At 42.3% G+C, this 24809-nt stretch overlaps 1 pseudogene; it reads left to right on the top strand.

Moving 5' to 3' along the window:
* Window positions 1–302: 302 nt before the first annotated feature.
* On the top strand, window positions 303–24646 carry LOC111172654 (large ribosomal subunit protein eL28 pseudogene; annotated as a pseudogene).
* The last annotated feature ends 163 nt before the right edge of the window (window positions 24647–24809 follow it).

Here is a 24809-nt window from a genome sequence, read left to right on the forward strand (position 1 = left end):
GGCCCCAGCCTCCAGGCACCTGCCGGTCCCAGGCTGGGCTCCAGGAAGTGGCTCCCGCCTACGGAGCACCCAGGGATCACGTGACCCGGCTCCCCACCAAGGGTGACTAAAATGCCATAGGTGCGGATTATTTGGACTTCCTGGGCAGGGCCCGGCAACGGCCAGCGGTGGAGCTTTGGAAACAACAATAATTAGTATTTTCAGAGTGTGATTCTGATTGCCCGGCCGAGGAGAGGGTCCCACCCTGAGCTGGGAGCTCCGTGGGAACTGCCCCGGCCACATTCCCCGGAAGCGCTTGCGCAATGGGCACCCGCGCCCAGCCGGCAGGGAATCCAAGGGTGCCGCGGGCGGGCAGAGGATGCGCCCCAGCCTACCTGGGCGCAAATACGCCCTGGCAATGCCCTGGTCACCGGTGTGGGAATGAAGTGACCGGAAAGGGTAACTGAGGAGGGCAAAGGGAAGTGAAATCGTCCTTTCCCCTCCCAACCACACCTCCCGGCCTTCTGAAACACCATTAAAACCTAAAAGAAGCAGGGGGCTCAGAGTTGTCCTTGCCCAACTCTCTCCTTTCATGCAGTTGGAAACTGAGGCCCAAGCAGAAGTGAGTTGGTCTACTTGAAGTTTCGATAAGAAATGACCAAATGAGAGTGTCAGGAGCTTTCGGAAGCGCTGTCCACGACATTGCTTATTGCGTGCGATTTCAGTGGCTCAGAAAGGCTTTCCGACCCCCCAACTCCCCAACACCCGAAATTCCACTTCACTTCTGTAAGGCTTTGATGCCCAGTAAAAGTTAAGCTCCCCCTGGCGGGGATCACTTTCCATGTCAGTAAGCAGTAGTTTCTGTTCCTTTTCTGAGAGCAGGTGTGATGGGGGAGGGACGGACATAAAACTTCACTGTGCCAGGAGGAGTCCTCTGATGACTTCCCAAATATGGTGTTTTCAGTTTTCAATACACTTGCAATGGCAATTTCCAGTCACCTTGGCAACAATGCTGTGAGGTGGGAGAACACTTAACTGTCATTCCCATTCATTAGATGAGCAAATGGAGGCCCTGAGGAGTTCAGTAACTTGCCCAAGGACACACAGTAAGTACCCAGAGTTGAAATCCTGGCACTCAGCTGCTCCCCATAGCCAGTACAAGGGTGTGATGTTAGTATTTTTGTTGACTGGTTTATAGAAAAGCATTAAACAAGTCCTGGGGCTCAAGATTTGAGAGGACTTGGAGTAATACAGCGCAGAATGCCTGCCTTCTCTCATTTGAGCCTCACCGACAGCCCTAGTCAAACATCATCCCATTTTCCAGAGGAAAAACCTAAGGCTCAGAGATTTACTAAATTCATTCAACTGTGAGGACCTCCAGGGCAACGAACTCGGTCATGTCCCTCTTTTTATGTCTGAGCCATAACTTTATCTATGAATGTTTGTTGAGTGTTTGCAGAAAGAATCCTAACACAGTCTGTGCATTTTACAGATGAGAAAACTGAGGTCTGCAGCATTAAAAAATATGCCTGGGTCCCACAATTAGTGGCAGAGCCTGGACCTCAGAGTTCTCGATCCCCACTCTGGTGTCCTTTCCACTTCATTCATCCATTCATCCATTCATTCATCCAACTGTTAGAACTGAGCTGACACACCTCCAGGTACTGTGCTGGGCTGAGGATACAAACAGGACGGGGAATAGTGTGAGAAGAGTTGAGTACTTGCTCTGAGTACAAAAACCTAAGGGAGGGGTGGAGTGCCCCAAAATAATATTTTAATGCAATATTTTTAAAAAATCACATGGCAAACTAAGGCCCATAGGCCTTCAGCCTATTTTTGTAAATAAAGTTTTGTTAAGATTAAATCCCAGTCCCTGTTTTGAGGAGCCCACCAGTTTCATCAGGGCAGAGAAGCCCAAACGGAGTATTTATTTACTTCTGCATGAATGTCCTCAGGAAGCAAGCAAGAGGTGAGGGGGAGTGCCAGGGCAGGGAAGGAAATGTGCAGAAGTCTAGCTGTATTCCAGCTGGGGTTATTAGGGGGAATGACAGCAAAGTTCTTTGGTGTAGGAGAGACAAGGTCACGAGGCAGGGGAAGGAGTGGTAGGTAAGCAGGTCTCAGAGATTAAGGAGAGGACAGAGTAACGCAGGGCCCACCAGGCTGAGAACGTCCTCTAAGGATTTTGGACCTTACATCACAGGCTGGCAAACAACGCTCAGGCTGACACTGAAACAGGAGAATAAGACACAAACCAGAGGGAGCAGATCTTCCCTCAGAAATACGTTCACACCACAATGAATATGTTTGGCTGGCTGTCCCTAGATGTACCTGGGGTATTTGCCCCCCTGTAGTCCTTGTCTGCCATCCTGGGGCTCTGTGGCCTCATCTGTGCCTGGACCCCTCCTAAGGGCAGAAGATGCCCACAAGCTGCTACTGCCTCAAGTGAGCTGCTAGAAGCCAGGGAACACCTTGGAAGAATGGGAGCCGCCATGGAATTCTCCTCACTTGTTGAGAATATTAGAAATGCATATTTAAAGATATTCCATGTGAATCAGAAGAGAGCCTGGCATAAAATAAATACTCAAAAAATGATGGCTGTTACTTGATGTTTATTATAAAAGTATTTTAAACAATTTCTAAAGTTATGATTTGAAAGACCCATGTTTGAAGGATGTAGTCTTCATATGTTTGTCCTTCCTCATGTTTATGTTGATTGTTGATGGTTGCAAGCTGTATCTGCTAGATCAGGCTGTCGGCTAATAGCTGAGAGGGCAGGGTGTTTGGGAGGGACTAGAATCCTGGGGAAGGTTTAATGCAAGAGGACTTCCTGGAGCGGGTGGCTGGGCAGCAAGTTTTAAAGGAATTGATGAGAAGGTGGCTGAAAGCATGCTGAATGACATGGCATCTGAAAGATGGAACAATTTTGCCTACCTTCTCTGAGAATTAACTGATATCATATACATTAAATGGTTGGCATGTGACAAGAGCCCAGTTAGTGGTGGATGATGAACGGGGGTGGGGAGAGAACGAGGGAAAGGGGCTGCGAAGCAGGAGACCTCGGTTCTAGGCACACCTGTGCCTCTGGTTAGCAATGTGAGACTTTGGGTACATCACTGGCCCTCTTGACACCTCAGATTTCTTTTCTTTAAAATGGATTATTCAGGTTAAGATTTCCACCTCTGAGAGTCCCTGTTTATAATAAATACTAAATAATAACAGCTATTGTTTATTACCACCTACCATATACCAAGCACTTTTCTAAGTGATAAACATAACATCTCATTTGACTTTCACAACAAAGCTGTTAGTGGACTCCATTATTATTCCCATTATATCGATAAGGAAATAGAGGCTCAGAGAAGTAAAGTAACCTGTACAAATGGTAGCTTTAGTAAATAGGGTCTCTGACTCCAGGAAAGCAGAGAGGTGCTGCCTCCTGGGAGCTGTCCCCTCTACGGAGAAGCATTTTCCCACATGGCTGGGACTGGTGCTGGCTGTGACTCCCTGGAGACACCGATGCTACAGGAAGGAGTCTGCCCTCCTTCCCGGCCTCACTGCCCAGTTTCTGCGGCAGCACCAGCCCATAACTTGAACATCCACCCACCCACCCACCCACACCCCCACCTCAGCACTGACTTTCCCCAAAAGCTGTGTCACTCCCACCAGATGACAGGAAAAAGTTCTGTGGTTGAATCACAGTGACCACTTCCTGTTTCGTTCAGGGTCCCCTGTGCTCCAGAGCCCTCACTCTGCCATGCCCTGTTTAGTAATAAGAGACATGATACGTATGACCCCCAGCTGCCAGGGAGGCTTAGTCACCCCTTCCTGTGCCCTTATCCTACCAGGTTGAGAGGCACCAGCTCTCGACTTCAGCCCTATTCCACGACCCTGCTATGGAAAGCCTGGCGGGAGACCCTGGTTGTCCTAGGGCTGGGTAAGGAGGGAAAAGAACGAGGACCCCATCCCTCCAGACCTGTGATGTAAGGCTGATGGGGACAGGTAGGCGGATGTTCAAGCCTTAGCCATGAAGTAAGGAGTAGTCACTGACCCTGTGGGTGCCTCCTGGGCACCCACTCAGGGGATATTGTTGTCTCCAAGCACAGGGGTCAGGACTCTGAGTGGAAAGACAAACACAAACAGGGTTGTGTGTCCTAGGGGAAACCCCAATCCTCTCCCAGTCGCACAGAAAGGGCTTCCTGGAGGTTGACAAACTGCAATGAACGTTGAGTGTGAGAGCGGAAGAAGTCATCAGATATTTGAAAGGCTGTCTGGTGGGGGACACTTCCTCCTGGTAAATGCAGAGAGCAGAATCCAGGAATATTGTTTAAGATCTTTCGAAGTCTTAAGCCTCTAATGATCATATTTCTTGCCCACCCTCCTCCCAGAAGTAATATAAAATTAAGCAATCTAATTCGTAAAGACAAGTATAAGGAAGTCCAATAAGGTTCTGATTTTTCTCATAATGACCACTTTAGTGCTTTCGTTTCTTTTGTTTTCTTTTTTTAAATAGTATCAAATATCAATGTCCCTTGAAAATTTGTTTATGCTTTCAGATGCCTCCACTTTCTGATCCTGTCAGCCCGGTTTGGTCTGCCTGTTGGATGGGTGTCACTGGGCTACATGTGTTGTCTAATATAGGGAAGATCTTTCTCACCATTTGCGTTGTGTGACCACTGAGTGGGCTGCCCAGGGAAGGAGTGCCTGGTCCTTGGTGTGTTCCCACCCCCACGAGGTCAGAAGTCCCCAGGATGGGGATGTGTTGTGTGGGAACGGCAGTCAGGAAAGGGGGTGGTTCATCCTCTCAAGTCCCTTCCAGTCCGGTGATGCAGGGGTGGGAATTCCAAGCACTTTGGAAAGTAAGCGTTCCTCAGGCCCGCTCCAGGCTAGGGGTCACCAGCTGTGGGGATGGCCTCTGGGGTCCTGTTGGGGATTTTGAGGAGAAGAATTTCCCTTCCCCCAGGGAAGGCAAGCTTAGCCCCACCTTGGAGGCTTTGGGACCAGCCCTGCAGGTACATCTGGAAAACCAGCCACTGCCACAAGATGGTGCCAGTGGTGGATGGGCCAGGACCAAATGGGCGGGACTAAGGGGCATCTGGGCCACTAACCCAAGCAGTCTGTTTACACAAATGCTGCCCCCAGCTCCTCTGCTTGACAAGAGCTCCTTGAAAGTCACAGCTGCCTTATTGGTCCTTGTATACCTGGTACCAGCCCCCAGTTAAATTAATTGAACGAATAGAGTCAGGAGAAGTGTGGTGGCATATTTCTTTTAGGCAGTACATAAATGCACACTCTATAGACAATAAATAGAATGCTTTCTGATTGTTTAGTGACTTTCCAAAAGGTTACACAGTAAACTGGCCATGGCATTTGCCCCTGGAAGGGGAGACCAAGGGACGAGGTCTGGGGGTAGGAGGGAGACTCTCAGTCACTTAGTGTCATTTTTATCATGTGCATTTATTACTTACATAAACTAACATAAAAATGCTGACTTAAAAATTTTCCAAAGTGCTTTCAGCAATGACAGCAGGTGATTTAAGAAGTAGAACAGAAGTACTGGATTTTGCAAGTGCGTGACACTCCCTAGAAAGGGCTCTCAACTTTTACTCAACTTTATTGACTTTCAGTTTACAGTTTTCACCACACTGCAGTGTTTATTGTCCAGGATAGAGCTCATTAAACGCATCAGGTTAAAGGCGGGCTTGTGGTGAGGGCAACAAGCACACTTTCCCCAAGAGAGGAGTCAGAATAAGGTACCGCAAATGACAGTCACCAAGATGACCAAGAGTTACTGGCAAAAGATTACCTCGCAGTCATGTTGTTTTTAAAGAAAGTGAGTCAAAATACTTCTTTGTTAAATCAGTTATTCCAGACAAGCTACAGAGTAGATTTCATTGACACCAAGAAGTTTGCAACCATACATGAAAAAGAGGGGATTTCCACTTCAAGGACCAATGCTGGGCCACAGAGCCCTTCCTTGACCTCCTGCTGACTCCAAGGTGAAACCCACATTTCCTTCCATCATCTGTGTAAACACTGGACACCTTGACCTTGGAGAATTGCTCAAACTCTCTGGGACTGAATTCCACAACAGCCAACTGGAAATTAAAATTCCTATACTCTGTTCTGTGTTCTGATTGTGATGCTAACAGGATGAATCTATACATGTTTAAAATGTATAGAACTGGACTTCCCTGGTGGCGCAGTGATTAAGAATCTGCCTGCCAATGAAGAGGACACGGGTTCGAGCCCTGTTTCGGGAAGATCCCACATGCCGCGGAGCAACTAAGCCTGTGAGCCACAACTACTGAGCCTGTGCTCTAGAGCCATCAAGCCACAACTACTGAGCCTGCGTGCCACAACTACTGAAGCCTGTGCGCCTAGAGCCTGTGTTCCGCAACAAGAGAAGCCACCGCGATGAGAAGCCCGCGCACCGCAACAAAGAGGAGCCCCAGCTCACTGCAACTAGAGAAAGCCTGCGTACAGCAATGAAGACCCAACACAGCCATAAGTCAATCAATAAATAAATTTATAAAAAATAAAAGAAATAAAATGCATAGAACTGTATATCAGCAGAATCAACTTTACTGAACAATAATTTTAAAACAAAAAAAAATTTTCAATCTTATGCTTTAAGTAAGACGCTCCTTACATGGCATCCTTTTTACCTGTTTATTCTCTCTGGCATCCAGTGCAAGGTCTAGTTCACGGTACACATTCAACAAGTTGTATATTTGTCGAATGAATGAATATTGGAAAGAGGAGAATGCTGATGGCAGGCAGGTGCTCAATTGTTGTTTGTTCCTGTCACCTTCCCTTTAGTCATTTCAGATAATAGGACACAGTGCAGGTTTCCAGAAAATACTAACCGCTTGATCGGTTCTCGGCCACTTGGGCAATGTTTGACCCAAGGGGAGAGGAAAGGCAGCTGCTGGCACGGAGAGTGACCTCGGTGGTTTCCTGTGGCCATGGATACATTCTATATCGACCAAGTGACTTCTTCCTGCCAAGCACGTGGTGTGGATACGGAATCAATTTAGGCACATCTCTTTCCTTGGTCAACTCACATGACGGAAACTGAGCATTTATCTCAATGCCCTTGGGTTAACATACGCTGGGGAATCACCCAGCTTCTAGTCTCTACAGAAGTCACAGCTTATTTCAAATGACCCCCTGGGAATTAGACTGAAGGAGCCTGGGCAGGAAACCAGCCAGGGTAGCCAGAGCCTGCCAGCGTGGACCCTGGGACTTGACCCACCTGTTCCCCCAGCCCTAATAAGCTCTGGAGGGACCAATTTATTCTAAGTAATAACAAGAGTGGGAATAATGAAACAGGAAACTAATGTATTAGTTTATCAGGCCATTCCTGAGTCCAGCAGCAGCAGTATTGTTCTTTGCTACAGGATAAGGCAAGCCGAGGCTACTATATAAGCAGAAGGTTGCTCAGAGAAAGAGCACAGAGGGACCTGGCAACTCTTTACAAGGAAGCAAGTGATGTCGTAGAAAGAAGGTGGCCTTAGAGTCTGAAGCAATTGGTTTGAAATCATAGGTCCAGCACTTATGAACTGTATGATCTTGAGCAAGTTACTTAAAGTCTCTATGTCAGTTTCTCTGTAAGTAAAATGGGCACAATAACACCTAACTCATACTGCTTTAAAGTGTAAATGAGATAACATACAGGAAGATCCAGGAACAAACTAGATATCACCCAGTGTCACTTTCTTTTAATTATTTTTTATAGATAAGTTTCATTTGCAAAGGTAACACATGCTAATTATTGAATATGGAAAATATTCAACAAGCCAAAAGGAAAAAATCAAAACCTCTCCATCATCGAGAGGGAACTGTTGGTAGTATTTTAGTATTTGCCCTTCCAGGCTTTTTGTGTATTATAATTTTTTTAAAACAAAGATGAGATCCTATGCCCACTCCATCTTCCAACCTGCTCTTTTCACTTATGAGTGTATATTAGCATCATCTCATGTCTTTAACTGGTCTTCTACAGCATCATTTTTAAAAAAATGTCTGGCATAGTGTCCTACCAGATAGTCATATCATCATTTATTCAACCAATCCCATATTGTTGAGTATTTTCACCATTGTAAACAATGCTGAAATGAACATGTTAGCAGTTGAACATCTTTATTACTCCCCTATGATGAATTTCCTAAAGGAGAGTTGTTGGTCCATACTTACAAACAGGCTTCCAAAAACTTCATGTCAGTTTATGTTCCCACCTATCAAGTCCAGCAGTGTCCCCTATCTTGATTGTCGACAACCCTTCTTTTCTCTCCAGCAGCAGTAGCCTGATCACTTTCTCTTCTCCGTTCTAAGGATTTTTCTGTCCAAATACATAAATTTGGTCTCCCAGCCTCACAAGGCCTCTTCTACCTTGTCTAGTTCTGGAGACACAAACTCTGACTATCGTCTCCTGCCAGTTTTCCATCACAGCCACCAAGTCTTGCTTCACAGAGGACCACTGATAATTAGTTAGACGACTGCTTATTTGCTATTGACTACATTTCCCAAATCTCATCAGCCTTGTTCACAAATCTCATCTAGGGTGAGTTATTTCCTTAAAAATTTTCCACAGATAGCTAATATCACTCGTTTTCTGTGGACACTTCTGAGAGTGAGGCTCTGGCTTTCTCTCTAAAGCCAGGAGTTGGGGAGGCAGACATTTTATCAGAGCTGAAAGTAGCAAATTTGGTTCCTGGGACAAATAACAGGAAGTGAAGGCTCAGATCAATGGAAGGGCCTCCGTGGGGGAGGGGCATGGGGGAAGCAGAAGTCCCATTTCACACACTGTCCTTGGCTTGTTGGCCCACATCAATCCAACCGCTTCTTCTGATGCCATGTCTGCCCCTCTGACTCTGCCTCCTTCTTTCCCTTAGGGACTCTCTTGAGATTACCCTGGACCCACCCACCGGGATAATCTCCCAACTCAAAATCCTTAATTTAATCACATCAACAAAGTTTCTTTTGCCATGTAAGGCTATATAATCATAGGTTCTGGGATCAGGACTTGGACATATTTGGGGGTCATTATTCTGTCTACCTCACCTGGGCAAGCCATTTTCTCTCTCTGGCCTGAGTTTTCTCATCTGCAAACTGTGAGTCTTTGACGAAAAGCTCTCCAGATTCCTTCCAGGTTTGGCTGCTGGGAATGTTTTGAAATGTGAAATGTAGGGTGGCTGAGGTATAGAAACTGCACTGAATTTCTCCTGGGTTTCCCTATTTCTTCCTCTAGGACTCCACCCTCTCCCCTAAATTCTACTGATGTCATTTTTGCTTATGCTCCTATTGATTGAAAAAGCCCACAGAGTGTGTTTACTATGTTCCAGGCTCTGTTCTAAGCACTTTGCAGCTATGAAACCATTTAACCTTCATAGCAACACCATGAACGAAGTGCAGTGGTAATCCCTATTTTATAGAGGCACAGAGAGGTTAAGTAACTTGCACAAGATCACAGAGTGGCAGGCTGAGGTCAAACCTCGGCTGTCTGACTGTAGATTCTGTACTCTTAACCGCTGATGACCCAGCCTCTCAAAGCCCTTGACCCACAGTCATGTAGCCATTGTTTAAGTCTTCTGCACTGTGAGCAACTCGAGAGGAGGAGCCTTGTCTAATTCTGTGACCCCCAGCTCTGATAACACCCTGGCACACAAAAGAAAAACAACAACAAAAAACCATTGATTGAATGAATGAACATGGGCGTGACTACTTAATCTACCTGAGAGTCTCCTACAGATCAGAGCCATGTTTGAAGGACATGAAAATAAACATTTATGGGACACTTCAAAAGAGAGCATGATCCTCACACCAGCTTTGGGTGGTAGGTAGTGTTATTAACATCATTTTACAGACAAGTTAAATGCAACAGAAAGAGGATAAGTCACTTGCCCAAGGTCAGCAACTGGATTTGACTTGAGACCAGCTTGACTTCCACATTTGCATCATGAGGGTCAGCATGAACTCCCTGAGGCCTACATTTTTAAAGTTAGGACCTAGTATGACTCTGGACAATGGAAGAGAGGAAGGAAGCAAAGGAACATTTTATTGGTCAACTATTATGTGCCAGGCCCTTGTGCCAGGTGCTTTACATAATATATACCATTTAGTCCTCAGAGTTACCTTATTGTCCCATTTCACAGATGAGGAAGCTGAAGCTTACAGAAATTAAGTGACCTTCCTCAAGTCCATTGGTAGAGCCAGGATTCAAAACCAGGTCTGTCTAACTCCAAAATTCATGATCTTTCCGCTGTCACTAGGCTGCTGGGCCTCAGTTCTCTCATCTATAGAATGGAGTTGGATGAGATGATCTCTGAGCTCCAGCTCAGCTTATTTTTTAAAGCCAGCACTCACTGTGTGCTTATCCTATGCCAGGCAGTGTGCTAAGAACTTCACTTATGTGATTCCATCCTCACGACACCCTCTGAGGTGCTACTCTTATTATTACTTCCATTTTCAAGTGGGGAAACTAGGGCTCAGACATAATGTCTGAAGTTACACAGCTACCATGAGGTCCAGCCTGAGTTCTAACTGCAGCTTGTCTGATTCTTAAGTCAAACTCTTACCCATCCACTATACTGCCTCCAGCAGTCCCAGACAGTCTTTAAAGTGAGAATATCCTGTGTTCCTACAGAATCGGAACAAGGCTGGAGTAGGCGTGGCATGAGTTCCTCAATGCATGGGCCCCTCTTCCTTTGGATTTCAAAGACTCGCTTCAGTGAAGTTCTGTTAAAGTCAAAAGGTGACATGCTTCCATGGACAGTTGGCCAAGACTGAGTCCAGCCCTGGCACCTCAAAGGCTTGGCTGTTTTCTCTAATCTTGTTATCAAGGCAACTCTGGATCACACTATGGTCCTATAGTTATTCTCTCTTTTTCTTTCTTGTGTTCCCACCTTTGCAAGAGAACACTTGAGAGACAGCAGCTCCAAGTGGCCCACTTGTCACCGATTGAAGGAGATGCTAACTTGAAATAAAAACAGTTGCCAGGACCTTCAAGGCCCCAAACATAAAAAGCTATATTCTCTAAACACCTTGAGAGTAGAAACTCATTCACAGCTGTACCCGGAGCCTTGCAAGGTGCTGGGAACAAGGTGATACTCAGCAAATGTTGAATGAACTAATTAGTGAAAGCAATTCCCTAAAGAAGTCAGCTAGGAAACTGGAATAGAGAGATGGGCTAAGATTTGTAGTGACAATCAGAATAAAAGTAAGTGTATGTATGTGTGTGTGCCCCAGAGCAACAGCTCAGTAACACCTGTGATGTGCAGCCTGTGTCCCTCTACTTCTCCTCCACGTCTTATGAACTGGAACTGTCAATATAGATGGTTTCAGCCCACCCAGGCTTCAGGCCTGAGGAATGAATCAACCTCTCTCTCTCTCTCTCTCCTGCACGTGCATGCATTCTAAAATACACATAATATAAAACAACATCTTGCAAAACTCTTTCTTTAGCCTTGTGTTGTCTCATTTTTACCTACTATCTTGGATTTTAGCTATAAATACATAGACACTGGGTTTCGAGCTCTTCATCGAGTCTTAGTGTGTTACAGTACAGTATTGGTACCAGTAAACGTTCGCTGGGTAATTGATCTTGCTCTGTTTTATTTTTCCTCCGCACTTCAATCTCTTAGTCAAAGAGCAATTTTGGCTTTATGATACGCCCAACACTTATAAGTACTTCTTGACTGCCCTCTAGTGGGAAAGATGAAAAAGTGAAACTCAGAACAATGTTCATCTTTCCTACTGGAATAAAATTGGCCATTTTTTCCTAACTTACTGGACTTCACATCACTCAAAATTGTAATCAAGGGCTTCCCTGGTGGCGCAGTGGTTGAGAGTCTGCCTACCGATGCAGCGGACACGGGTTCGTGCCCCGGTCCGGGAAGATCCCACATGCCGCGGAGCAGCTGGGCCCGTGAGCCATGGCCGCTGACCCTGCGCGTCCAGAGCCTGTGCTCCGCAACGTGAGAGGCCACAGCAGTGAGAGGCCCGCGTACCGCAAAAAAAAAAAAAAAAAAAAAGTCAATAAAAAATAAAAAACTAGATAAATTACGTTTAAAAACAAACATATAAAATAAAAACCTAATTGTTACTATCAGATTCAACAGACAGTATTACGTTTCAATAAACATAGTCAGAACAAACATAACAAAGGAAAAAGTAAAACAATTGCAAAGTCTGTATGTGTTGTTCATTAAATGTGCATGTAATAACCGATTAATATAGACAATTGCTATTATGCGAATAACTTTTTTGTCATTCTTCAGTCATAACTAAAGAAAAATTATAAGTACGATATGTTTCCCCACTTCGAATGAACATTATTTATATCAATATTGTGTTTTTAATGGACAAATACACATGCTTATGGCTTGTTAGTCTATCTAATGCAGGCAGAATGGAATATAATGCTACTCACAAGGTACAATGTCTGTTGAAACTGTTAAAATTATTTAAAACTATTAAAATTTTGTTTTAATAAGAGCTCTAGTGGAGAAACCAGTATTACAGAGGTTTGTTAATGGGAATGGAAGAAGAAATTTTAAAGCCATTCCAGGAAGCTCAAGATTTTCATCTTTCACTTTTACCCAAAGTGAAGCAAATGATCCTGATTTTCAAAATCCATCTTCAATTCTCAATCCATTGCCATTTCCACCAATTTATCCTGTAAGGTTATAAAGTTGAATCAAATTATCTTTCGATTAAAGCAAAGGTTTCTGGATCTGTGAATTTCCTATCATGGATCTTCTTTTGATGGAAATAAAATTTAAACAATTCTGTGAAATCTGTAAGACATTTGGCCATAACACTTCCCAGATGTGCAATATCAAGATCATCACCTACTTTACTGATAATTGCTGTTAAATTATGGAGCATGTTATAACAGTCTGTGGAAACTCTGTTCTTCCAAGCTTCTCAATTTTATTTTTGCTCTTCGATCCCATCTGCCATTGAAAATCATATTGCAGTCTTTCGTTGCTTAGAAGTAGTAAGATCATCAAAAATGCCAAAAATATTACACAAATAAACTAGTCTGTCATCCAAACCACATATTTAAGAGGTGGGGACCTTATGTAGGTGCATTTTTCACTTGCTAGGAACACTGAAAGTTTGTTTCATATTCAGACATTGTTAATAGAACTTTCCCCTTCAGTAAGCATGGAATCTCATGCCTCATATCATACGCAATAATAGGTGTTTCCATGTTATCAGCTTCCATGTTATCACATAATAAAGAGAAAAAAATCTCAAACTTAATACATCACCTTTTGCATAATTCACATTTTTTTACTACGTAACTAGACACTAAATTTTTTCATTGCAAAGCTTTCTTGATGAGGGAAGCCGTGTGCTGATTTACATGCTCATGCAAGCTCTTTAACTTGGGTAATAACTACAGAATGTTTTTCTGTCAACGCAGCTGCACCATTAGAGCATATCCCTACACAAATTTAAACTCAAACCACATTCCTTAACAGTGTAATCCTTCACAGTTTTATGTAGTTCAGAGCTAGTTGTGTTGTCATCAATGAGGCTGAAAAAAAATTCTTCCTCATATCTCTACAATGTTCAAATTGCATATACATATTTCAAATTAATTGTCATGTTAGCAGTATGTGTGCATTCAACAATTTGCAATGAAAAGAAATAAAAATACTTTGCTACCTGTATTTGTTTTGTGAGTTAATCTGCCATGTCATTAGCTAGCTGCTGAATTTGTCCAGCTATGAAGAATGATATTTGACCTACCTTCTTTGCCACAAATTCACCCATAATTTCCAAGATTTTTGATACAGTTTTGCACTATTTTTTTTAATTTTAGCATCCCAAAGTCCTACTTTATTAGACACAATTAACAATGTTTATATGGGAAATTTTGAACCTCTGCTTCTATCAATTTTTAAAAATTCAATAGTCTTGCAAAGTATTCTTTAAGTTTTAAACTTATTCTTTTGTTTTCTTTGTAAATGCTACCTAAATTTGATGACTTTTAATTTATTTATTTATTTATACAATTTTTAAAGGTTACACTCTATTTATATTATTACAAAATATTGGCTATAGTCCCCATGTTGTACGATACACCCTTGTAGCCTATCTTACACCCAATACCCCCCACCACCCCACCCCTATATTGCCCCTTCCCCATTTCCCCAATGGTAACCACTAGTTTGTTCTCTATATCTATGTCTTCTTCTTTTTGTTATATTCACTAGTTTGTTGTATTTTTTAGATTCCACACATAAGTTATATCATGCATAATTTGTCTTTGTCTGTCTAACATTTCACTTAGCATAATGCCCTCCAAGTCCATGCACATGGCTGCAAATGGTAAAATTTCATTCTTTTTTATGGCTGAGTAGTACTCCATTTCATATATATTTATATATATATGAAATACATCTTTAGCCATTCATCTGTTGATGGACACTTAGGTTGCTTCTATGTCTTGGCTATAGTAAATAATGCTGCTATGAACGTTGGGGTGCATGAACCTTTTTGAATTAGTGTTTTTGGTGATTTTTTTGGCGGGGGGGGCTATATAGCCAGGAATGGAATTGCTGGGTCACATGGTAGTTCTATTTTTAGTTTTTTGAGAAACCTCCATACTGTTTTCCACAGTGGCTGCACCAATTTACATTCCCACCAACAGTGTTGGAGGGTTCCCTTTTTTCTGCATCCTTGCCAACATTTGTTATTTGTTTTCTTTTTGATGATAGCCATTCTGACAGGTGTGATGTGATATCTCATTGTGGTTTTGATTTGCATTTCCCTGATTAGTGATGTTGAGCATCTTTTCATGTGCCTGTTGGCCATTTGCATTTCCTCTTTGGAAAAATGTCTATTCAGTTCTTCTGCCCAGTTTTTAATCAGGATATTTGTATTTTGATATTGTGTTGTATGAGCTGTTTATATATGTTGGATATTAATCCCTTATTGGTCATACAATTTGCAAATATTTTCTCCCATTCAGTAGGTTGTCTTTTCATTTTGTCAATGGTTTCCTTTGCTGTGCAAAGCTTTTAAGTTAAATTAGGTCCTACTTATTTCTGCTTTTATTTCCCTTACTTTAGGAGATGGATCAAAAAAAGAATATTGTTGTGATTTATGTCAAAGAGTGTCCTGCTTATGTTTTCCTCTAGGAGTTTTATAGTACCTGGTCTTACATTTAGGTCTTTAATCCATTTTGAATTTATTATTGTATACAGTGTTGGAGAATTTCTAATTTCATTCTTTTACATGTAGCTGTCCAGTTTTCCCAGCACTACTTATTGAAGAGACTGTCTTTTCTCCATTGAAAATTATTGCCTCCTTTGTTGTAGATTAGTTGACCATAAGTGCGTGAGTTTATTTCTGGGCTCTCTATCCTGTTCCACTGATCTATATAGATGACTTTCTTTATTAGCTTCATTTGCTAGTACATCTCTGCAGATAACCTACCACAGTTTTAGTGGTTTAGTATCAGTTATGTCCACAAAAGTGAGCTTAACACATGAAGGCTTATACTTTCAAGTAAAACTAATACAAATTCTTTTGGTTTTAATTTCTTCAGAATCACTTTCACAGTCATCATTTGTTTTATTACTGCTGCTGTTGCGTGTTAGGAAAAGTATGTCTTTTCTTGATTAAAAGAAGTCAAGTGAAGAGTGCTTTGACAACTGTAAGTTATAGTTAAATATTATTATGAAAATTTGCCTTCCTAATTTAGCTAATATCTACAAATTTTAAACATACTTTTACAAAAAAGTTATATTTAATAAGTAAAAAATAACAAATTATACAAAGACCTAAATGCTTTTATTTTCTCAGATTTTTGTATGCATTTGGTTTACAGTTGACCAACTAACCCTTAAAATATCACACATGGTAACATTTTCCTACTATACATACAGCTCTCAATACACCTAACTCATGGACAGCACCTTTTCTATCCCTTGTTCAATGAAACAAGTTCCCTGATCATGCACTGGACGTCAAATTGCATGAGAGTTTCTAAACACCTGCTCTTCATCCTGTACTGCTCTCCTCATGTGCTGCAACAAGCAGTTCGTGGGCTGCAGGGAACTGAGTTTTGACCAGAAGACCTAAGTGAGTTGCCCAAAGTCCACTGGTGAGTAAGTAGTGAACCACTTTTCTCCTAGTCTCATGCCCTCTTCATTTCCCTCTCTAAGGAAATGAACAATTTCTTCACCCATTAAATGGTTTTTGAGAGGACTGGATGAGATTTATCCATGAAGTGTCTGCACAGAGTCTGCAGGAGAGCAGATGCTATGACTATGACTATCAACTCACCGTGTGAGGGAGACTGGTATCTCACCAACCAGATTCCTAACCCTCACTCCCTTCCTCAGGACAAAGTCATGCGGGGAGGGGTCAGTTCATTGGCACCATTCCATCAGCACAGATACCCACCAATGCTCTCTTTCCCGGTCCTTTCCTGTTTGAGAAGGAGCTTCCATTTGAGATCTTTATCTTCAGTTCTCCATATGACACAAGCCTAGGAATGGTGTCCTCAGGAGCTGTGCAGTGCAGTCTACTTGGTCGTACTTGGCGGCATTGTCTAGAACAGCCAGGACCAACCCTTGGCACTGGGACACAGTCTCCTTCCAGGTAATAGATTCACCGGCTTTCCTCCCAGGCAAGTCATTGTGGTGACTATAAAACCAGCTTAGATAACATAATCAAGATCCCAATGACAGTCCTCTACTCCTTTCACAAATCAACAGAAGGTAACTGTGACTTCAGACATGATCTGCAAAGAGCAGAGATTTTATTTTGTGACTTCCGATTCTTTAGCCCAATAGGTACCTGTAGTTGATGTTTACTTGGATATCTGGTCCAGGACTGGTGGCACTTGATTAGTTTCCTTCCCTGGGATGCATAAAAATACGGGATGAAGGCAAACCCAGTGCCCTGGGCAACAAGAGGCAAGGTCAGCTAGGTATAAACTTCAAAGTGCTTAACCATATCTTCCTTCCTTTTTTGCAGAACCATGATTGTCACATTTTGTAGTGAATGAATGAATGAGTGAAAAACAATCAACACCTGAATGTATAAGTCACAATGTAATTCCAAGGGACTGCATGATACGCCTTGAGGCAGCCAATAGTCTGACCTTTAAGGAGTGTGAAATGCAGGTGGGCCAAAAGCATGGGGAAACATTCAAAGGCAACAGAAGAGTGGTGATCATTTTGAAATGCATAGAAATATCGGATCACTATGTTGTACAGCTGGAACTAAATAGTGTTGTAGGTCAATTATACTTCAACTGAAAAAAAAAAAAGGCCGGTTGCAGAGAAACACACACACACACAATGGAGAAGAAAATTATGCAACATGCTCCAACATGGATGAACCTTGAAGTCTTTATTCTAAGTGAAATAAGCCAGTCACAAAAAGAAATTCATAGAGAAAGAAGGTAGAGTGGTTGCCAGGGGCTGGGGGAGAGGGAAATGGAGAGTTATTGTTTAATGGGTAAAGTTTCAGTTTTGCAAGAGGAAAGAGTTCTGGAGATGGATGGTGGTGATGGTTGCACAGCAATGTGAATGTGCTTAGTATCATTGAACTGTACACTTAAAAATGGTCAAGATATGTAAAATTTATGTTATGTGTATTTTGCCACAGCTAAATGTGTCTTCTCCATATTTTAGCCTACAGAATACCCTTCAATTATGAGGACTCCTTTTAAACTTCAAAACGTTTCATGGGGCCTGTCTTCACCTTCTAGCTGTTCATTCTTCATGCATTCAACAAAAGGCATTATTTCAAACCCTGATAGAGAATAGAACGACCAAACACTACTATAACATTTATAATCCTTTTGAAGGGATGTGTATATTTCATTTATTACAATAGCATCTATTGAAAACAATGATGTTAACAGAGTAAGAAATATTTTTTTTAATGTATGAGAAGGTGCTAAACCTTACTCACAGAAATGAAAATGCAAACAAAAAGACATTAAAATATCATTTTACATATTTCAGATTGGCAAAGATGAAAACGTTTGATAACACTTGGATTGGGGGAATCATTGACTTATCAAATTATTATTGATCACCTATTATGAGTCTATGCTGGACACTGAGTAATTGGCAGTTAACAAAGTAAACAAAAATTCCTTCTTTCCAGGAGCATACATTCCAATATGGGCACAGGGGTATGCAGTAAATGAAAATGGAAAAGAGAAGAAAAGAGAGACAGAGAGGGACAGAGAGAGAGTGTGTCATATAAGGAGTCCTCTAAAGAAAAATAAAGCAGTGTAAAGTATGGTAAGTGACCAAAGGGTACTGTTACTTTAGATAACGTGATCAAAGAAGACTTTGCTGATAAGGTGACAATTGTGTAAAGGCCTAAATGAAGTGGGGGGTAAGTCTTGGGGATGTCTGGTAGAAGTGTTTTCCAGGTCAGGTGACTCCTTTCACAGATATCAATTATAAAAATTGGACTAGGGAATTCCCTGGCCATCCAGCAGTTAGGACTCTGTGCATTCACTGCTGAGGGCTTAGGTTTGATCCCTGGTTGGGGAATTAAGATTCCACAAGCCATGCAGCATGGCCAAAACCAAAAACAAACAAACAAAAAAAACTGGACTAAAAGTTAGGCAATAGTTTCTTAGATATGGCAACAAAACCACAAGCAACCAAAGAAAAAATAGATATATCAGGTGACATTAACGTTTAAAACTTCCGTACTTCAAAGGACATTATCAAGAAAGTAAAAAGACGATGCACAGAAAAGGGAGAAAGTATTTGTTAATCATGTATTTGATAAGGGTCTAGTATCCAGGATTTATAAAGAACTCTTACAATGCAACTGGGTCCTCTCTTTGGGTCTCAACATGCTGAAATCAAGGTGTCAACCAGGTTGCAATTTCATCTCAACCTCAGGGGCCTCTTCCAAGCTCACTGGTTTGGGGCATAATTCAGTTACTTGCAGTTGTAAGACTGAGGCCCTCAGTTCCCAGAGGCTACCTGTTATTCTCTGCCATATGGCCTTCTCCACAGCTTAAAAGACCAGCAGGGGAGCATCTCTGGCTTGGAATCTCTCTGACTTGACTTCCTTTCTGATGCCCTCTTTTGAAGGGCTCACCTGATTAGGACAGGCCCATCCAAGATCATCTTTTTCAAAAAATTAACTCAAAATTGCCTGATTAGGGATCTGAATTACATCTGCAAAATCCCCTCAAGTCCCTTTGCCATATATGGTAACCTAATCCCTGGAGTGATGTCCCATCGTATCCACAAGTCCCATCTACACCCAAGGGGAGGAGATTATACAGGGCATGTACACCAGGGGACAGAAATCTTATAAATCTGCCTGAAGGTGAGGGAGAAAGTCAGATAGATATGTTAGGGAAGAGAAATGCAGGCATCAGGAAGGGCAAGTGCAAAAGTCCTGAGGTAGGGGATACCTGGTACACTTAAATGTGGCTAGAACAGAGAGCGGCGGTAGCAGGAGATGAGATCAGAGAGGCAAAAATGGGCTAGTTTTTTTTTTTTGGAAACTTCTAGGACTTTTATCCCCCCAGAATGTTTTTATGAAAATTTTCAAATACAAAAAAGTTTAAAAATTTTTACAATGAAATCCATATACCTTCCACTCAACTTTCCCATTAATGTTTTAACTACACTTATTTCATCACATCTGTCCATCTGTCTACACAGCTAATTTTGGGGGGATAAATTTCCAAGTAAGTTGCAGACAACAATACACCTCCCCCTAAATACTTCAGCATTCATTATCATTACCTAGAATTCTATATTTAGTATGTTCTTTCTTCTGATGTAAAATGAAGATACAATTAAATGCAAAATTCTTAAGTGAATAGTCATGGAGTTTTGATACACGCAGAAACCTTGGAACCAAAATTCCTATAAAGATATAATTACCATAACCTTCCCCCAAATTCCCTTATGTTCCTTCTCATTTCCCCTGGAACCTCCCCTAAGTAATCATTACTTTTTTGATTTTTTTTCCCACCATGAATTTGCTTCACCTGTTCTAGAACCTCCTATACATAGAGGTATGCAGTATGTATTCATGTAGATAGAACTTCTTTCACTCAGTTTAATATTGTTGGGATTCATCAATGGTCATTGCATGTATCAGTAATTCATTTCTTTTTGTTGTCAATATATATACCTCAGTTTATTGATTAAATCATCTGTTGATATACAAATCATGTTGGACTTACGTTTTCATCTTAGGCAAATACCTATGGATGGACTTGCTAGGTCCTAGGGTAGATGTATATCTAGTTTTATAAGAAAGAAACTCCGTATCCGGCCGCTGCCACGAGAGAAGCTGCCGTCAAGTCCGCGCATCTGCAACGGATGGTCGTGCGGAACTGCTCCAGCTTCTTGATAGAGAGGAACAGCAGACGTACAGCACTGAACCCAATAACCTGAAGGCCCGCAACTCCTTTCGCTACAACGGACTCATTCACCGCAAGACTGTGGGCGTGGAGCCGGCGGCGGACGGCAAAGGGGTCGTGGTGGTCATGAAGCGAGGATCCGGCCAGCGAAAGGCAGCCACTTCCTTCGTGCGGACCACCATCAACAAGAACGCGCGGGCCACCCTCAGCAGCATCCCGCACGTGATCCGAAAGAACATACGGATTTGTGTATGGCCGTCACCCGCAGAGCCAGCGCTATCCTGCGCAGCCCGAAGCCTGTGATGGTGAAGAGAAAGCGGACCCGCCCCACGGTCCTGAGGTTAGGGTCTTTAAATCTTGCCTATAGCAAAAACTCTGGTTCTAGAAAAGGTGCAGGGGAGGAGGTAAGCCTCCCTCTTCTTAGTAAATAACTCATTTTTGCATTGTGTTGCTTCTTTCCCCCCACCAAAAACCCTTATACTGTTTGGCGATTTTGCATTAAATAACTTTTAAATTGTAGAACATTTTAAAATACCAATTAAATTGGAAATTTTATCATCTTATTTGTTAAAGAATGTAATTTTGTGCTTAACTCTGTAGTGATAGTTATTACAGAATGCAACATCGAGAATTTGGAAGATGGCATATTTGATTCCAAGCCAGAATTTGAATTTCTGCGCTAACCTAAATAGCTAAAGTTTTGAGTAAAGATGATATAAACATGAGATTTCAATAGCATATTTGAAATTATAATGTATTTTAATTATATATACATATATAATTTTATATATACATATCACTGGTGACTTTTATGGAATGGTTCTAGAATGACCCAGATAATTTGTACATTATATAAATCTGCACATGACCTAAATCTGGGTATGATTGTGTGTGGTTTTTTTAAATTAATTTATTTATTTTTGGCTGCGTTGGGTCTTCGTTGCGCATGGGCTTTCTCTAGTTGCAGAGAGCGGGGGCTACTCTTCATTGAGGTGCGCAGGCTTCTCATTGCAGTGGCTTCTCTTGTTGCTGAGCACGGGCTCTAGGTGTGCAGGCCTCAGTAGTTGTGGCACGTGGGTTCAGTAGTTGTGGCTCGCGGGCTCTAGAGCGCAGGCCTAATAGTTGTGGCACACAGGCTTAGTTGCTCCGTGGTATGTGGGATCTTCCCAGACCAGGGCTCAAACCCATCTCCCCTGCATTGGCAGGCGGATTCTTAACCACTGTGCCACGAGGGAAGACCTGGGTATGGTTTAAAGATCCATAATGAAAATTTTTCTAGTTTTTTTTTTCAGCTTTATTGGGATATATTTCACATATAATAAAATTTACCCGTTTAAAGTGTACAGTTTTTAAATTTTTTTAATTGAAGTATAGTTGAATTGCAAAGTTGTCAGTGGTTTTTACTATGTTTAAAAAGTTGTACAACCATCATTACAATCTAATTTTAGAATATTCTGAAAACGCTTCCCAAAATCCTTCCCCAAAACCCATTTCCCAACCTTCCCACCCAATCTGTCCCCAGGCAACTACTAATCTATCTTATGTGTCCATGAATTTGTCTATTTTGGACTTTTCATATAAATGGAATCATACAATATGTGCTCTTTTGTGACTGGATTCTTCCACTTAGCTTAACATTTGCAAGATTCATCCATGTTTATTTGTGGGGGTTTTTTGGCTGTGCCACGCGAGTTCCTGGACCAGGGATTGAACCCGGGCCATAGCAGTGAGTGTATGTGGCAGTACAGTCCTCAGCATGTATTGGTATTATTTTTTATTGCTGACTCATATTTCATTGTATGGATAGAGCACATTTTACTCATCCATCAGTTGATGGACATCTAGGTTATTTCTACTTTTTAGCTACTATGAATAATGCTGCTATGGACATTCATACACAAATTTTTGTGTGGAAGTTTTCATTTCTCTTGGGCATATACCTAGGAATGACATTGCTGGGTCATATAGTAATCCTATGTCTAACTTTTTGAGGAATGGCTAAAGTGGCTGCACCATTTTACATTCCCAGCAGCAATAATATAAGACGGTTCCAATTTCTCCATATCCAAGCTGACACCTGTTATTGTCTGTCTTTTTTATTTTAGCTATCCTAGTGGGTGTGAAGTGGTATCTGACTGGCTAATGATGGTGAGCATCTTTTCATAAGTTTACTGACCATTGGGGGAAATGTGCATTCAAATTCTTTGCCCATTTTTTTTTTTTTTTTGCGGTACGCAGGCCTCTCACTGTTGTGGCCTCTCCTGTTGCGGAGCACAGGCTCCGGACACGCAGGTCCAGCGGCCATGGCTCACGGGCCCAGCCACTCTGCGGCATGTGGGATCTTCCCGGACCGGCGCACGAACCCGTGTCCCCTGCATCGGCAGGCGGACTCTCAACCACTGTGCCACCAGGGAAGCCCCCTTTGCCCATTTTTAAACAGAGTTATTTGTCTTTTTATTGTTAAGTTATTAAGTTGCTAAGTTATTGTAAGAGTTCTTTATATATTTCGGATCCAAGTCCCTTGTCAAATATATAACTCACAAACATTTTCTTGTCGTTTTACTTCTTTTGAGGCACAAAAGTTTTGATAAAGTATATATTTTTTCTTTCATCACTGTACTTTTAGTATCATATTTAAGAAACCATTGCCTAATCCATAGTCACAAAGATTTACTCCCATGTTTTCATCTAAAAGTCAGACTCCCTAAAACTGCCTTAAGGCCAGCCAAGATAATAAATTAGAAGCAGTACCACATCTTGGACAGAATGGTGGAAATGAGTGCCACTCTCAAAGGTTTAAAGGATGAGGGGGGGTGGTCCCCATTAAATCTCCATTTAATTCACCCGTTAGGTCCTTGCAAAAACCAGATTGATCCTGACAGACAGTGGACTAACAGAACTTAAGCGAGAAGTAACTCAGCTGCAGGGCTGGAGGTAGAATTCTTACTAGAAGAGATCAACACAGACTGGCAGTTATTAACCGGCAAAATGTATTCTTTTTCATCTTCATCTGGAAGGAGTGGAGCACTCCCACGGTGCCTGCAGCAATTCACATTCAAGGGCACATTACTTCTTTGCTCTCCGTCATAATATAGCCTAGAGTGCTTAATTCTCTCATCATTGAGCAGATTATCATGCTGGTCCACTATACTGACACCATGTTCCTCAGACCTGGGAGGGAGGAAGTGGCAAGTATACTCTGAATACCCTCTTGAAGGGTTCCAGAATCCACTACTGTGGCATAAAAATTATTTTGAGCTTAAAGTACTTGAGTTCCTGAAATCTCTTATCTGCCTCCCAAAAGAGCTCAAAGTAACTTAACTGTCATAAATCCTCTCTCCGGGAACTCACAGAGAAGTCTGACTCTTATCACTGAGTAACACCCAAACAAAGTCACAAAAACTAGCAGGTCTCCTATCTGATCTCCTAAGGGCCCATTTGACTTTCCTAAAAGTCATTTGTTTTCCCTTATGTGCTCTTTCTCTCCCCCTTTTCACCTTCAAATAAGTCATTTGTTTTCCCTGAAGTGTCCTTCTCCCTTCATCTATTAAAACGGTATATAAAGAATTCTGCCAGCACTAAGAGGCGCTGACAGGGATGAAGTTAAGAGGCTACTAGAAACAGTTCAATCTAGAAAGAATAAGGTCTAGAACTGCCAGCCGCAGCGGGAGGGATGGCGAGGACCAACCAACCTGAGTGGCTGCTGAGTGGCAGGTAATTTTACAGGGACCCGGAGATCCAATTTCTAACAATATGTTTTTCCCCTACGATTGATAACATATCAGATACACCCAGGGTTGCCACTAGCACTTCGTATGTTTTAGGCTGCTATAAGAAGGGAGGGGAGGGTAGCTTTTCATCTTACCTAAATCTCTTTTTGTTGCAGTTGTCCAATCTGCCTAGATTTATAGCAGTTGGCAGAGCAGTAAAAATCGCCCGGGATATTAATAATTATGACATTATTAAAACTAATTTTCGAGCGTCAAGTCCATTTGGGGTGTCCTGCGGCTGGGCGGTCCAGACCCAGTGGGAGCAATTCTAAATTTATAAAAGTTCCCAGAGCGAGAGAGAGAATAGTGGAGGAGCAGGGATTCTGCACACCGAATCCCACCCGCGTCCACTACGTTCCGTGTTCGGGGACCTGCGCCAGCACCGTATTTCCAAACAGCCCGAGACCACGTGGGGACCTGCCCGCACCGCTACTGGCCCTTAGACTCCCAGTCTTAGCTTTGGCGCCGAAGCTTTCCCTCTTGTGGTCGAAACCATTGGCTCCACGCTCGGAGGGAATACGGACCAAGCTCACGATCAAGGCTCTTGTCCGAGTGAAGCTTCCGACTAATTCTCAGGAAAAACTCATTTAAAAATTGAGGAATCAAGTGAAATTCACCTAAAGACATTGAAGAAGGGCTCCTTCTTCCAAAAAGAAAGAGCAGATCTGACTTTG

This window comes from Delphinapterus leucas, chromosome 16, assembly GCF_059928025.1.
Source record: "Delphinapterus leucas isolate spDelLeu-1000000601 "Yukka" chromosome 16, BTC_Dleu_Yukka2, whole genome shotgun sequence".
Lineage (NCBI taxonomy): Eukaryota > Metazoa > Chordata > Mammalia > Artiodactyla > Monodontidae > Delphinapterus > Delphinapterus leucas.